The 17,709-nt window shown below is 40.5% G+C and overlaps 1 long non-coding RNA gene across 1 annotated transcript; it reads right to left on the reverse strand.

Moving 5' to 3' along the window:
• Positions 1–15,208: 15,208 nt before the first annotated feature.
• LOC135968588 (uncharacterized) lies at positions 15,209–17,353 on the reverse strand. The gene is made up of 2 exons (XR_010583493.1): positions 17,281–17,353; positions 15,209–15,555 (listed from the first exon to the last, which is right to left on the reverse strand). It is a non-coding gene; the product is annotated as an uncharacterized lncRNA (long non-coding RNA).
• Positions 17,354–17,709: the final 356 nt, after the last annotated feature.

The raw sequence follows: 17,709 nt of genomic DNA on the forward strand, positions 1-17,709 counted from the left end.
GTCATAGAAATTGCAAATGGGAGAGCCTAGACCCAAAATATTTCTCCAGACTTTCTACTACATTATACATTTAATATCCCCAAAAGTTAAACTTGATCACAAGGACTAGGTGGTGTTAATGTTCAATTGCAAACCCACATTTTGATGCCCCCAAAGTCAATGGCTTCTATTGGCAAAAAACAATTTATTATCAGAAATAAGTCATTCTAACAGCCATACTTAAGTGCATAAAGAGTGAAAAATTCTGACATGTTTCATTCTGACTAGTCTTTACTTAAAAACGTTCTTATGTCTAGCCCTAATGATACATCCCACCAATGTCTGTAACATATAGTCATGTTAAAGTCACAGAAACACAAGCAGGCATTGCCTACTCAGCACTGTCTACTCTTCTTTCTGTTTAGCTTGGTCTATTCTAATTAATACACTATTAAGAGTAGATGAATAAACCTCAGTATGTTAGTGAACTGTTTTACATACTTGCTGAAGTAAAGCTTACTTGAGATTTGTAGAACAAAGAAGCAAGTAAATGACTTTAGGCCATGATTAGAATGCCCATAGAAAGAATACAAGAAGAAACATATTTCAAGGAGGCACTGAAGATAAATGTATCAGGCACTTTTAGCCCCATATCAAGGCAATTGGCATTCAAACCTTCCAAACCCTAGCCAATGTGAATTAGTGGGCCTTTATTGCATGGTTGATGACTTATAAACACACTTCATTGCTACACAAGTTCAGGCAATTACTGGGCAATTATACCAGCAAACCACCTAGTAATTAAAAGATGGAGTCTTGTGTGGGCTGCCATTTGGACAGCAGTGGCTGCTTTCTTACGTCATTGACATGATCACATTCTCTTGAGAAGACCAAATGCCTTCAGGAGCCAGTATATAGATGACCCACTTGTAAAGCAACTGAATGACAAGAAGGAAGATGGCTCTTATTCTGAAATGTTCACAGCAGTTCTTCCTTAGTTAAGAGAAAAGCCATAAATGACCAAGAAACCATGTCTACAGATGCCTAAGCCCAAGGTGCACATGTAGGGTGAACATTTATGTGCCAAGTGTCTACCAAGTGCAGGGTACATCAGTAGTCTTGCAACAAACAAATGACCCTTACATGAGATTTGCAAGGTTCTGGGCATGAGATTGAGTGTCTTACATACACCATCTCATTTAATCTTTACAACTAGTCTGTAAGGGAGGAATATATTATTATTTTTATTTTAAAGACAAGGCTCTTTAAAGAAAAGCTAAACAGCAAGAGCCCACCTTCTCTCTGCTAGTGAACGGTCAACTTGGGACTTTAACCCCCATCTTCTAACTGCAGATTCTCTGTTTATTCCTTTTCAGTATTTCCTTTCTCTGGGAGGAGGGAAGATTGAAAAAAATTTAAAGATGTGATTCTAGCCTTCCAGGAGACGACTGAGAGTGAAATAACTCTGGAACAATTGGAAGTAGCTCCTGAGCCAGGGCAAAGGAATATAATGTGGATTAAAGCACCAGTCAAGAGTAGAGGGCTAAACACATGTGTTCTGAATGTACACCGTTAATCCAGAAGGATGCCATAAATGAGTGTGAGTTTTGAGTCAGGGTCTAAAAATTATGAATGACTATTTTTAACCTCATCTACCACAAGTGTTTAATTATGTTGCTATACTTCCATCAGCCTACCTCTGTCACTATTGGACGGAGAGTTGAAAATGTATTTTTCTTACCCTTGAAAATATGATGTGTTGGAAATTGCTGACAGGTGTGATCACATTTTGATTGAAAAACCAGCTGATTTGGTTTGGGCCCTGATTTCAGGTGCTTGATAACTAAAGCCTTAATACATTTCCTTTCCTTATTATTTCAGAGAGTACTGCAAAACTGGGAGACAGTGCTGTTAACAGTTATCAAGTTCTGTATGAGCCTTACTAGTATGGAGACAAGCAAAGCAGGCATAAGTGGTAGATATTTGGACCAACTTTAACAATTAAAATAGGAACTCATTTCTGGCCCTAGGAACAATGCAAAGAACAGGAATCCAGTTTCTACTAGCATGAAGAATCCTCAGAGGTTGGTTGAATGAGAAATTTCTTAATATCAAGTACTAGAGTGGGTGATGAGATAGAGAAGGAGGGATGCGGAAAGAGACCTGGTTTCACCTGTTACCAACAGGTTGGCTTTATCACTCTATACTTTACTATTCGACTTCACACAATTAAAATAATACAATGTATTTGAATGTGAAATGTATGCAAAAGCACTTTGTCATTTGAAAAAATTCTTCAGTCATAAGATACTGTCATATTAATGCCCTAGGTCCTTGGTATACAATTCCAGGTCAGTGAAATTCACATACACTTGTAAAAGTTCAAATATGTTCTTACATATTTATAATTACTGTCTTAGTCCATCTGGGCTGCTATAACAAAATAACATAAATTGGGTGGCTTATAAAAAACAAAGTTATTTCATTCAGTGCTAGAGGCTGGAAGTCCAAATTCAAGATGCTGACAGAGTCAATGCCTGGTGAGCCCTGATTCCTCAGAAATGATGTCATCTTGCTATGTCCTCACATGGTGGAAGTCACAAGGGTCTCTCTGGGGTCTTTTTTTGTAAGAGCACCAATCCCATTCACAAGGGCTCTCCCCTCACGACCTGATTACTTCCTAAAGGCTCTACTTCCTGATATCATCACCTTAGAAGTTAATATTTTAACACAGGAATCTGGAGGGGGGACACAAACATTCAAACCACAGCAATTACTAATAACCATAATCCAGGAATAACATATTACTCAAAATAATGGATTAATATTGACAGTAAAAATATTTTTAAATCTCTATATAAATTTCTAATTGGTTATCATTGCTCTAGAAAATAATTGTAATTCACAACCGAAAAATCCAATTAAATGACCCTGAAAGCATAGTACTCAAAGAATCTAAGTCATGGAAATGTAAAAGTCTCACAATATTCTTTGTTTATATTTTCCCTCAATGGAACCACTAACTTGGCTATGTGACATTGGTGAGTGGCTTGGCTGTTCTGCACCACTGGTCACACACCTATAAAATGTCCTAATCAGACAGTTCTTTGCCTCCCTTGGGACAGAATGAGAAAACATGAGATTATATCTGTTATTATGACCCTAGGGTGTCGCAGACAGAAGAGCTAGATAAGCCCACATTTCTGACATCTTTAAGGGTAATGTTAATGCTCAAAAATAAATATTTTTTCCTCTATTTTTTTTAAACAAAGTTACGTTCAATTTTCAGTTGGTAAGCCAGGTGCAGAATGCCAGCTAACCCTTCCACCTCATGTTGTTGTTGAAGGCTGCAGATCTAGAAAGTAGTACCAATGAAACCTATTTTGTTTGGAAGCAGCAGTGTTAATACATCAATTTTGACTGACCTCCCTTGTTCTCGGATTCCAGCCCCCATACCTGCTGTTCTGTGAATTCTGTTTAACCCTAATTAACCAGAATATGAAAGCTGTGTCCTCAGTAGCCTCAGTGAGGGCAGTAATTTGACATGGAACATGAGGCCCAGCCTTCCAGGCTGGTAGCGCAGAGTGATGACTGGATCTCAGACACCTGCCTACAATCAACCAGGTTTAGGAACGGCAAGCAGGCCATGCAGAACTGAGAGCCAGCAGACTGGGGCAGGGGGAGTTGCCCAAACACACTTATCAGGGTTTTCTGACTTAGAAAGAAAAGCAAAGACCTATAGGAATGAAAGAGTAACCAACTGAAGGAAAGGTTACCCATAGCTGGTGAGGAGACCTGGGGGTATGGCCTCGTGGAAGCTATTGAACAGGAAGTTATTAATAATTTTCCTCAGATAAGATTTAGGAGAATTCTAAACAGAAAAAAAATGGACCAATTTGATTTTGCCATGTTTTTAGTCTGCATTTCTTATCGTTGTCATCACCAGTTTATTGTTATAGCATAACTCATATAAGAAATATCCAAGCTACGTACAGAACTGAAAGTCCCAGGAGGAGAATACTGGGAGAGGAAGAGCTGAGAAAGCCAAATGCCCTGAGATTTTTGTTTAGGGAGGTTCATGGCTCTGAGGACCCACTTCCCCAGACAGAAGCCTCCAAGCTAAAGGGATGTGGAAGCTTTAGGAGAAGTCTGGGGTGGAAGAAACTGCCAACCCTGTCCTGTAAACAGATTTGCTGTACAGGTAAAAAATATCACAGCTGTGACAGGGACATACTAGTAGAGAAATGCTACTGTACTAAGAATCCACCACACTTTCTCTCCCCAGCCAGTCCAACCAAGATAGCTGCTTCTTCCTGTCCTACCTCATCCCCTCTGACGGTTCCATAATAAACTGTGTACACTTTCTGACACCCTTGCTTCTCTAGGTCATGCCTTCCTATGGAAGGGGAAGCAGTGACAAAGGTGAAAATCATGGTGGTAACAGAAGCCATTTACAGTGCTGAGTCTCCAACCCACAATCATTGGGCATCCCATGGCTTCAAGGTATGATCTGTTCTTGTGCCCACCTGCTTCCAGATATCTCACAACATTTTGCTGAGGATTTGTCTTGAGTTCCTTCCACTCCCTGCAGAAGGAGATGCTGAGACAAAGATTAGGGTACAAGTAGTTTCGTTGGGAGACAGTCACAGGAAGCACTGGTGTTGGGGGCATGGAATGTGAGACAGGGAAACTAAGGCAGCCAGTAAAGAGGTATTGAAGCAAACTACCATTGTGGGCAACTGACGTTTAGTCCTTCTGGGGAACTCCAGGAGAACTCCATGAAACATACATTTCAGAGGACACAACCAGAAAGGTGGGAAAGGAAGGTATTGACACCTTAACCCCACCAGTATGGGTTGAGAGGTCTTGTGAAATATAAATTAAGTCCCTGGCATTTCTGGCCTGCTGCACCAGTGGACAAACCAGTCAAAAGCTCTCAAACAGGCCGGGCGCGGTGGCTCATGCCTGTAACCCCAGAACTTTGGGAGGCTGAGGTAGGCAGATCACCTGAAGTCAGGAGTTCATGACCAGCCTGGCCAACATGGTGAAATCCTGTCTCTACTGAAAATACAAAAATTAACTGGGTATGGTGGCACATGCCTGTAATCCCAGCCACTCCGGAGGCTGAGGCACAAGAATTGCTTGAACCTGGGAGGTGTAGGTTGCAATGAGCTGCGATTGTACCACTGCATTCTAGCCTGGGTGACAGAACGAGACTCTGTCTCAAAAAACAAAAACAAACAAAGCTCTCAGGCAAGGGTTGATGGTGTAGGTCATAATAGTCTGTGATGTATGCATTATCCTGGGGGAAGAGTACAGGGTGACGAGGTAGTTATACAATTCACAGTCTGGTAGATAATGACTGTTGGACAGAGAAAAAAATGTAGCATTCAAAATCAATATTTTAATTAGATCATTTCATATTTTTACAGAGAAGTCATCTTTTACAGAAAAAAATATATAAATTGTTTTCCAACTCACAAAGGACAAAAAAAAAAAAAAAGTGAGACCCTTGGGAAACGAATTCTTCACAATGCAGCTCTCTAATTGATCTATTTGGAATTCTTTCTTGTACCATGTTGCTGCATGCTAATTGGAAGGTGTTTTTAAGTAGAATCAGCTTGGATCACAATTGATTGGATGCGGTATAGCTGGCCTGCCAGATCTGGGAGGAAAGTGTGCATGAAAGCTCTGGCTTTACAAGTCCCACTAAGAGAGTATTCATCTGGATGAGGCAGAACAGCAAACCTAGAGCTCCAGGGATGACACAGCCCTTGGCAATCTTTCAGAAGTGACACATCATGTCTTCATTTACTGCCTCCTTACATCCTTACGGATTAGGGCAATGGATGGTGGTAGAACTTTGCCCACAAGCACTCCCCATCAGGAAGTGGCTTTTCTCAGCCCTATTTTCCATGTTCAAAATATGCCTTATAGAAAGGTGAACTGAATAACCGCTGATTTAACCCACTAACTCCAGACAGCTGATGGTACACCTACACCATTCTAACTTTGTCTTGCTGGGCCATGGATTCTTTTTTCTTTTCTTCTCCTCCTTCTTTCCTTCCTTCCTTTTTAAAATTTGTAAAATTTTATTGATTTATGTATTTATTTTTTATAGAGACAGAGTTTCGCCATGTTGCCCAGGCTACTCTCAAACTCCTGGGCTCAAGCAGTCTGCCTGCCTCAGCTTCCCAAGGTGCTGAACTTACAGGCATGCATCACTATGCCCAGCCCCTTCTTTCTTTCCTTCTTCTTCCTCCCTCTCTTTTTCCTCCCTCCCTCCCTCCTTTTCTTCCTTCCTTCCTTCCTTCCTTCCTTCCTTTCTTTTCTCCCTTTTTCTTTCTTTCCCATTTTAAGAAGTATGTAAAATTCAAAATGTTTCAGGAGGAGGGATTAGATGTACTGCACTTAAACTTTCTTTAAATGTTAAGAAGATTATATCTTACAACAGTATTGCTAATTTGTAAGCACACACACCCATTTAAAAAACAGAATGTTTCTCAGGCCAGGCACCTGAAAATAGGGATTAATAAGATCATCATAAAGGATAAAAATGAAAAAAGAGGAAAATGACCAGCCAGGCCACATTTTATAGGTCTTGTCTTTTTTCTCGGATAAAACAGAGGGCCAACCCCTGATTCTGAGGTACTAAATGCTTCTCTATTAGACTTACTATGCATAGTTGTTGTCTACCATCTATATTTATTAACTGCAAAATAGATGTGCCATGAGGATAATTTTGTGTCCCCAGAAATTTAACTGTTGAATTTGGTAGCATTGTAGCCTCATATTAAACAGGCAGTATAGTGCATGCCCCCTCCCCCCACCCCAACTCCCTTCTTTATCTGGTCTTTTCTTCCAAAAACTATTCTTTGGTAATATCCAAAGCACATGTCTTGATATTAAATGTTAATAAGTACTTTCAGAAGCATATAGTATATTTAATGACATTTAATAAGTTCTGGAATAGAACATTTCTTTGGCATTGTGGCATCATTGAAATGAATGAATGGTGACAAACCATGACTCTGTGTATAACTGGGGAATTTGGTGTAGAACTGTCCATTTTTTTCCCCAGAGGAATGTGTTGCTTTTGAGTCTAAAATTGACTTTAAATTTCCAGTTACTGAAAGTTTTGCTGAGAGACTAGGGTTATGCAGAGATTGTGCAAAACAAGTTTACTATTAAAAAAGATAATTACCTATTTACCAAGACTCAAGTTTGGATTATTTTCATGGGAATTCACTGATTCTTGGGTAGGGGAAGGTGAGATTGTTATAGTTTTAATTAAACTACACATTTACTTTTTCAACAATTGTTTTTAACTGTATGTGCTGTACAAAGCACTGGAATTGTAGCATAACTAGGAGAGGAATTTTCCTTCAAAGAACTTACAAACTAGCAAGTGGCAGACAGTAATAAAAGTTGATACAGAGAAACAAGCAAAGCAGAAGGAGCAATTGCATGAAGCTGAGTCCTGGAAGGCTGCCTATAGGGGGCAGTATGTGGTCTCACCTTAAGGACAAATGGAATTTTCACCAGGGAAGGCTGTGATGGGGGATTTTCAGGGGGAATGAATAGGAAGAGTAGAGGAGGCTGTATAGCAGCAGGTAGCTTTGTTTGGTTGGAAAACACTCCAAGTGAAACAGCATTGTGAAGAATGGAAGAGCTAATGAGGAACCAGCCTATGGAGTTTGGCTGCCTCTTTTAGTCACAAAGAAGGAGCTGTTATTGTTTTTTGTCAAAAGAACAGGATGATCAGATCTGTGCCTTAGGACACTTTAGATGGGGCAGAACAGGTACAGGGGATGTGGTGGGGAAAGAAATGACTCAATTTCAAATAAATCAAATAAATTACTTTGATGTTTATATGGTGTCTTAGTTCATTTTTTGCTATCTGATACCTGATACTAGGTGACTTATAATGAAAAGAAATATATTGTCTCATAATTCTGGAGGCTGGGAAGTCCAAGTTTAAGGGGTCATCTTCTTGCTGTGTCATCTCATGATTGAAATTGTCATCCTATGATTGAAATTGTCATCCCATGGTGGAAGGCAAAAGGGCAAGAGGGAGCAGGATGGGGCGAAACTCGCCCTTTCATACAGCACCAGTCCCACCTCTGAGAGTGCAGCTCTCAGGGCTTAATCACCTCTTAAAAGTCCCACCTCTTAATACCGGTGCAACAGCATCTAAAGTTCCACTTGAGTTTTGGAGGAGACAAACATTCAAACCATAGCAGATGGATTCAGTTCCAGCATATTAAAGAGTACTGTATGGTGAGGAAATGCAAAAAAAAAAAAAAAAAGCAAAAAAGGTCTGAGGTCTACCCCTAGCTTTGCTACTAATTCATTTTGTGTCAGGATGAGTCACTTTACATCACTGATCCATAATGTTCTCAGCTGTTTAGGGAGGGAAGTGTGTGGATTACTCTCTTACTAAGGTAATTTGAATGATCATGTATGATGACTACATCCATCATTTCCTCCTTTGGTATTTTTATCTCAAAATTTCCAAACTGATTTAAACAAGATATTTAGGGTTATTCATTTATTTTTATTTTTTTGGCCACATTCAAAAACAATCTGTCTCCCTTGAGATGGCTACAGAGCATTTACCTGTCAGATTTCCTCTTATTCTGTTTTAAAATTTGTCACTTAAATATTTTATCAAGGAAAAAGAGAAGGCAATGCTCTACTGCCATCATGTCTCTATAATTTATAAACTCTAAACTTTAGAGTCTAAATACTTCTATGCACTGGGAAAGTGTTCTTAAGAATAACCAGTAGCTTTGGAAAGTGGGGAAGTGTGGCATGAGGGACACCTGGTCCAAAGTAGAAGAGTGACATAACTTGTTTTTTTTGTCCAGGCCTTGCTTGGATAAGCCTCTGCCTACAATTTGATTTAATCATGGCTGTACTGTTAAAGGGCATTTTCTAAAAGAAGCCTTCAAGGACGCCTTTGACTGCTTTTTCAAGATGGAGAAATATTACCAAGATGAAAATTATGTAGGGCAAATATACATGAATAAATGTGTTACAACGGAAGTGACTTCTATAAAATACTCAGCGCTTAGAAAGAAATGAGAATTCTGTCAATCAACTACGTGACTATATATTTGGAAATATCTGTAATTCTGTCAATCAACTAAGTGACTACATATTTGGAAATGTCTGTAGGAGATCCTGTGTTTGTTTTTTTTAAAACTTTTGGTCCAGATGTTTATGTATGGTTTCTATATTTTATTATTTGATCTTCATTTTGTGTTTATTTTGTACATAGACCTTTTTTCACCAATTCATAGAGTCTACTAAGAAAAGCGATCCTTTCTGGACTAGCGGGAATTTGACACAAAGACAGAACCGTTGAAGGCAGTGATGCTCAACTTTTTATACTCTACTATCTTAGCCAAGAGCTTGTCAGTGCGGTCTACAACCATGATTTTTCACAGTCAGATGTTTTCAATTTATCTTCCAATATGATGTTGACTCAAACATTTGGCAGATTTATAATTTCTCCATTCTCCCCTGCCACTCATTCTCAAGATTTAGATTTTCTCATTTAGCAGTTGTAACAGTGCTTCACCCTTTCTATAAATCTTCATGAAGTTTCTAAACCCAGTGCCATGCAAATTGAGAATTACTGCCTAACATTATCTTTTGAAGAACTGAGTGTTATATTTTATAGTTCTGTGTTAATTAAGCTTCTGCCTGAGGGAATGAGGAGGTATGTTTCCACTTTTTTAACTTACAGTGCACACAGCCTAATTCTCCCTGCTGAGGAACTTAATTGGGACAAGCAAGGTCTCCTCATCCCAAGTCTTGCCTGGGATCCCTGACTTTGGCCTGAAGGCAGGAGTAGTAGCTCCCTGACATTCCATTTTTGCCTTCTTCCCATTCCTGTGGCTGTAGTATGGGTAGAGCCCATTTCTGCCTCTGCCTCTGTGAGGGTAGAAGCTGCCTGGCCTGTCATCCTTATCCCTTCCATGACTTCTTCTCCATCCCCATTCAGCCACCAGGAAGCTCACCTACCTCTGAGCTCCTCTAGCACAGATCTGTGTCTACATGTAGGCTGTGTCTACATGTAGCCCAGGCATTAAAAACACAAATAACCTTGCCCAATGTTTAGGAACTTGAAAGTAATTGCAGAATAGGAAAACATTAGCATTAAGGTTATATATGCGTGTGTGTATATATATATACACACATATACGTATATACACACACACACATAAAATATATGTATGTAGGCCGGCTGCAGAGGCTCACGCCTGTAATTCCAGCACTTCAGGAGGGTGAGGGTATGGATCACCTGAGGTCAGGAGTTCGTAGACCAGCCAGGGCAACATGGCAAAACCCCATCTCTACAAAAAATATAAGAATTAGCCAGGTGCTGTGGCATGTGCCTGTAGTCCCAGCTACTCAGGAGGCTGAGGTAGGAGAGTCACTTGAACCCGGGGGGTGGAGGCGTAGTGAGCCAAGATTGCGCCACTGCACTACAGCCTGGGTGACAGAGCTAGACTCCATCTCAAAATTTATATATAGATATGTGTATGTACAAAAATAATAATGCCTTGAATATATTGTATCTTTCTTCGAAATACTTGAAAATGTTTCTATAGGCCAGTCGCGGTGGCTCAATCCTGTAATCCCAGCACTTTGGGAGGCCGAGGCAGGTCGATCACTTGAGGTCAGGAGTTTGAGACCCGCCTGACTGATATGGTGAAACCCTGTCTCTACTAAAAATACAAAAATTATCTGGGCGTGGTGGCGGGTGCCTGTAGTCCCAGCTACTCAGGAGGCTGAGACAGGAGAATTGCTTGCACCTGGGAGGCGGAGGTTACAGTGAGCCAAGATCATGCCAGGGCACTCCAGCCTGGGCGACAGAGCAAGACTCTCTCAAAAATGAATGGAACAATAAATAAATAATTTTATAATCATTTTCTTATTTATTATCAAAACTAAATGCTAACGCCTTTTGAGGATTTAAATGAAAGTTCCTGCTTTACAATTATTAGCATTCTGGTTTTAATCAGTCATCGATTCACCTGTTTTTAAGCATTGTGTTTTAGAATACCTATATGGAAAAGAATAGCTGTATGTGGATTTTTTCAGTCTATGCCTCTTCTTTCAATTCTCCTTAATGAATGATATCTACTTTCTTTGGGACAAATAACCACCTCTTAAAGAGTCTTTTCTAAAAATATGTTCAGTTTGTCTCAGACTGAATTTCACCTGAGCTATGGTTCTTCCTTCTTATATGGAGAAGGTGAATAGTTTATCTAGTCCCAGCTGGAAGAAACTCATGTGGGGCTACTGGTAGATGATTAAAAGTAGAAAAAGCAGGAAAAGTCCAGTCCCTGAGCAAGGAGTCTGTGAGTCTGGCTCCTACCCTCCCATGAACTCTTTTTCTCTCTTTGGTGAGTTACTTTGCTACTCTATGTCAAGTTCCTTATTTGCAAAATGGGGTGATTGCAGCCCTCCTCAGAGGGTTTGACTGTAAAATTGCTGTGCAGGTGAATAAAGATATTAATCTTTGCCAGTCTGGCTTGCTGCAGGTTTTTTCTGAAGAAGTTGGAGAAACCCTTTTCATTTGGGTTATGTTTTAGTGGAGATTTTAAGCACACAGTAGTTTCCAATGTTAAAGGATTCAGATCTGTGATTCACCATATTGCTTTGCAACTTCTTTCACTATTTCCATTCTGAAAAAGTTCTTACCTCTCAAGGTTTTAGATGACTTATATTATTCCCATTTTTCTGTGGTTTTCTTTTTAATAGTTAATTCACTTTTTTCCAGTTCTAATTTACTTTGTGTATGTCTGTACTAATTTTTTTCCAAAATGCTTATAGTTTTTATGCTACTATAAATGGAGAGTGGATAATCTCACATTTTTCCATTGAACTGTAATGCTTTATTTTTTACCATATATTGAATTATTATATATAAGAATCAGAATTCTGCAAGAATATTACTTCTTCCTCTTTTGAAACCTTGCAGCATCACATACTTTGTTTTGTTTCTCTAAAAAATTGTCTTGTGCCCTGAGATTGTAACCTTTTCCAGGGCGTAGGGACTATATCCTTTTGAATCCTCTTATTTTTCATCCTGATATTTAGGCCTTAACTCACAGTATGTTGTTTGAGTTGGATTCGGATAACATACATCAAAACATACATGGATAGAGGAAGGGAAAGACAGGTGCAACAAAAAAATGCCTTCCCTGAAAGCAGAGTCAAGGCTGCTAGTTGAGTTCTGGCTGCTGATCTGCAGAACAGCTTAGAGTACCATCTTTGGGCTTCTAGAGAGACCTGCCTTTATCAGGTTGTCCTGAACAAACAGGGACCCAGGAGAACCTATGACCCTGAGCCTTTCCCAGCCCTCCCGTCACACTTAACTTGATCCTCCTCCCCCAGCCTTTCCATTTGAATTTAATGGCAGTACCAGTTACCAGGCAGAGTCCTGAGGGAGCTCAGTGCAACACTGATACCCTCAAAGTCACCTCAATTGCTTCCCCAACCCCCACACTTTATGTAACTAGACTAAGAGATAATTCCACATCCATTAAACTTCATTTTTGGGCAATGGAAGTGCAGTGACAAACTGCTGCCCAAGTCCTGGAATAACAAACAGCTCTACCATTTCTTGTGCAGCTTTCATGAGCCATCAACTATTCAGTCTTTTGGTAGAGGCTTTTCTTTCTATAGACTTACATGCCTCAGCCATGTGTTATCTTAGGAAAGATATTTGTATATTTGTCATCCTTTCTGGCCAGAGGCACTTGAGCTGTTAATATTAGAACCAAATTCCTTCAAACTTCATAAACCTTGGTATAGAATTATACTAGATAGCCTCAATTCCTCTTATAAGAAATATGCTTGATATTCTAAGTCCCAAAAAGGATAATCCCCACTGGGACGGCTCAGGTAACATTGTGCTCCATCTCAATTTCATAAGGGATGACTGCAAATTGATGTCCTGCTCACTAAGGTTGTGTAGAGTGAGCCTGGGTTGAATAAGTGTAGCACATCCTTGATCTGCTCCTCTGCCCTTGGAACAAATTATCTTTAAAACGCTTGCAAACAGTACACTGGAATTTGGAAAAAGTGAAATGGCTTAGGAAAATTAGATTCTAGTGGGTTTGTGTTTGAATCCTTTGTTGAGCGACAGACTTAGGCTAGTTATTTCATCTCTCTGAGCCTTGGTCTCTGCATCTGTTAAAAAGAATAATGGCTACCTTAATGGGTTGTTGTGAAAATTAGTCATATGTGTTTGAAGTGCCTGGCCTGTAGTAAGCTCTCAATATGATGTGGCTATTATTAGGTTTGGAGTAAGCAGGGTTTATTAGAGGTTCTTGGATGGTGTGGGCAGAGATCAGTGAGGATGAGTATCAAGTTCTTCCTGGTGTTCCCGAGGCCACTGCCAGAGTGAGGACACAGGATAGTATGGGCCATTAGGTTGCTCCAGCATTTGCATCTTTCTGGTGTTAGGAAGTGTATGACATTTGATGGTAAAGACCAGAAATTGTAGGCAACAGCTATGCTGGATAGCTGGGGTCTAGCCGGGTTTGTGGTCTTCCTACTCATCCCACCTTGCTCAGTGTGTCTCTCAAGGATTCTTCTCTCCAGGTGCAGTGCTGAGGGTCAAGGCTGGTTGCAATATGACAAGAAGAAGAAGCAGGCACATGTGGTCTTAGATGGCTATGGCCACCTGACAGAGTCTCGTGGGCCATTCCCAGAGAAAAGTAAAGGGGCAGCTCACATCTACCCACATTGAGGCCTGGTGCGTCCTTTGGTAGAGAGGTAGAGAGCCTTGTTCAGCCACTTGGCCTTATCTTTATTAATAGAAACTTTGGTAATATCATCTGGGAGGAAAAATAAAAATGCTAGCTGCAGAGGATATGTATTTTAAGATGATACAGTTTATATTTAGCGAGTGGGATTACACTCCTTGGGAGACATGAAAGAAGAGGAAGCGAGATTAGACCTGAGCATCTGGCCTGGGCAAATGTCATCTCCCAAAGTGGCCGTGCCCATGACAGGTTCACACCAGTGTGGAGTAGAGCTCTGAGGACTGTGCGACACCCACAGCTAACCCAACACCAGGTTTCTCTACTGCCCAAAGAGCTGAGGGGTGATAACCAAAGTCAGGGCTGCACCAGGGAGGGAGAGTGAGTCAGGCTATGGTACACATTCACGGGGCAAAATACCTGTGCACTTACCTAGGAGTGATTTTGGACAATGTGAAATAAACCGATGGATGTCAGGGCCTTGAGATATAGAGGTACAGATTATTATTCTATACCAAAGTGCTCTAAGAACTGACATCATTGTTTGAAGAAGAGCTGAGTGATGTGCAAATTTGGCATGCAACTATCACCCACCAATGAAGAAAGTGCAATCTGTTGTTGGATAACTTTTCAATTAAAACTTCCTTACTGTTTCCCCTAAAGTTGAATTACCACAAAAACAACAATGCTCACCCACATATTTTGAGCTGCTTTCCATTTATCTCATTTTATTCCCATAATATCCATGTAAAATTTGTTGAATAGCCTTTGACACTTTAATATAAAAGTTATAATATAGTCATTGTGGAATTTTTTAATCTAAAAAATTATATTAAAATATAAAAAATCCCTTCCACTCAGAGAAAACCACTGTTAATATTTTAGTGAGTCTATTTTCAATATATTTTCATGCATATTTTAAGTAGTTGAGATATGATGCATAAAAGTTGTACACTACTTTTCAGCTAATATTCTCCTATAGATGTTTACCATGCAAAGAGCCTATGTATGCAAAATTTGAAAATATAATTTTAAAACTGCACAGTATTGCATTGAAGGATGTGCCATAACATTCTTAGTAAATTCTCAATTTCTGGAACTTACTGATCACCAACATTTTCTCTTACACTGTTTCCATGAAAACGTCTGTGGATACATCATGGTCTGAGGTGAGCTCTAGGAGCTTGCTTTTACAAATGAGAAAGCACAAGTGCAGACACCTGGTCACCTCCTCCATGCATGCTTAGCCTGCAAAAGTGCAACAGCAATGAAAGCACAACTTTTTCTCATGCCTGAATCATTACAAAGAGGCAAAGGGAAGGAAGAATGTCAACCCAGCCAAGGGAATAAAACAATCAGAGAATTATAGACCCAAGTTTGTACCTGCAATCATATTCATAAGCTTACAACTAGATCAAAACTAAGTAAAACATTTCAGACCATTTTAGACCAGTGGTTACTAATCTGTTTATTAAAACTAAATAGTTAAGAGTTTATTAAAACTAAATCAATAGGGCTAAGATAGAGCCTGAAAATCTGTATTAAACAAAAGGAAGGAAGAAAAGAAAAGAAAAGAAAAAAAAAGCAGATTGCCCTTTCCCTTTGCAGCAAACTTGCTAGCATTGCTTTGAAGTTACTTGGTAACTTCAAATTGTCAACTTTGAAAAGATGATTGCCAGGTTCTACTTGTCCCTCAGCCCTGGGATGGTCAATACAGCAAGGTCAATGTCACCAGGGCAGATGGGTCAGTGGGCCTCCCGTGGAGAGTGCTGAGGCTCCAGTGGGTCTCCTGCCAAAAGGAAGAGCCAGCAGATGGATGGAACATGCAGCAATCTGAACTCAGGTGTGGGCACATTCTTGGTAGCTCCTGTTGACCATATCCCAGAGGCCCTCTTGATGCCCATAGTTAGCATCCATTTTGTGTCAAGAATGTGGAAAAGAGCTGGCCCTGTAACCCCAGCTTACATAGAAATAAGCCAGTAAAATTTACCTGGAGACTACAACAAAATAGCTGAATATGGCTGGAGTTAAGCTTGGCAGCATCTCATTAGTGTGTTTTGGCGCCACACAGACAATTCCATGGTGAAAAGATTAGTGCATATGCTGGAAAATTTGGGTCAACCAGAAGCGTATAGTTTGGGAGAGTAGTGTTAGGGTCAACTTTTCACACTTTTAAAGATGACATCAGAGTTTTCTGGGCTTATGTTCTCCTAATGACTTCCAGACTGAGCGTGCTCCATGTGCAGCCCGGAGGATGAAGCCTCCAGATGGTGCTAAGAAGCCCACCTGGGACTGACTCACCCAGCTGGATTTCCCTTCTCCTAACATCATGGTTTGTCATGAAAACAGGTCAGGTCTGCCTCTGAGGTTGTGCAGACAGCTGGTGGACGATTCAGGGAGCAGATCCCAGCTCATTCTCAATTCTCCTATCAGCTGGCCAGCTTGGGCCCTGAGATGGAATGACTGCTTGGTTTTGGGTGGCCATGAAAAGAAACAGATGCAATTCCCTCTTGCACAGTGAGGCTGTGCTGAGTGCTTAATGCATGGAAAGATCAGATGCCTCCAGGCAAAGTGTGATAGGCTTTTCTTGCCTGGAAATATATTGCCATGGCATCTGTAGTCACCCAACACCAATGGCATCCATCTAGAATAAGCAACGGAGATACTGCTGAGAGGTACAGTCCAGGAGAAAAGGGTGGCTTTCCCTTTTTTGGCATACCGTGAAAATGTCTATGATGTGACATCCCCACGAGGAGCCTCTCTTCTTGGGTGACAGGGAAGAGAACAGTGAGAACCAGTGAAAAAGGAAAATGGGAAGATGCATGCACCTGGGGGTAAAGGCCATATTGGAGTGGAATCATTGGGACACATGGTTACTACTGTTCTACCTTGCCTGAAAAAAATCCATCATGTCACCTGGCAGGTGCTTACTTGATACCTTGTGAAAACTTCTTTCCCCGTTGGTTTAAATAGCAGGCTTTCACCTAAAACCAATAGCGATAATAGGCTGGAATCCGTGGCTTACCATTCTACTGGCAGGGGAGTCATCTCTGCATCCTCTTTCAGCCACATTGTATGTTTGCCATCATCTGTAGTTTTTATCTAACCCACCCCATGATCATGCCACATGCCCTATGGGCACTGAACTTTTGCTGTGTGTTTAGGACCCTGACATTTTGTGTTTTTAGGACCTGGATTTTATTTTACTACCCTTTTCTCTGGTTCTAGGATTGTCCAATTTTGTCTCATTTTCTTCTTTCTCTCCATACTCCTCCTACCCCTAACTTCATTTTTTAAATCACCTCCAACACTCTCCTTGCTCACTTTTTACTCCAAGGACTTGTCTTTAAAATTCTAGTCTCCCTCTTTCTCCCTGTACTATCATGTTACGAGGTCGGAATTGTGCCAACCTACAGGAATGTTTTCACTTTAAAAGCCCATCATTGTGGGTGAAATAGACACTAACTACAAAGGCCAGACTTTTATACACACATGCACACACATATATACATACTGTTTCCAGGATATTGAATGTCTTGCAGCAACAAAATGCCACCGTTGCTATCATGAAACAGACTTGAGGAAGCCTAGAGGCAAAGGCAAACATTTCATACCCACATTATAATACTGTTCCTGGCTGACAGCCTGTTCCCCACTGACCTGGGGCTCATTCTCTAGCTGAACCATGGCCCATCACCGGGGCAGATTCTGATCAGCCAGGATGGTGGAAATTGACTAGTGGCCCATGAGTGGTTGGTCTCATCTGAGTCTGAGGAGGTGTTTCATTCTTGCTATACACAACTTAAAATCTGATAATTGTGAGATACTCATGAAGCAAGATGTTGCTTTGACACAGAAGGCAAAGTTTAAGAGCCTATTAAAGACCACACTCTATTAGTTCCTTAAATATGTCCTTATTCAAGTCACTATGGTACTTCTCTGG

Source organism: Macaca fascicularis, chromosome 1 (assembly GCF_037993035.2).
Source record: "Macaca fascicularis isolate 582-1 chromosome 1, T2T-MFA8v1.1".
Classification (NCBI taxonomy): Eukaryota; Metazoa; Chordata; class Mammalia; order Primates; family Cercopithecidae; genus Macaca; species Macaca fascicularis.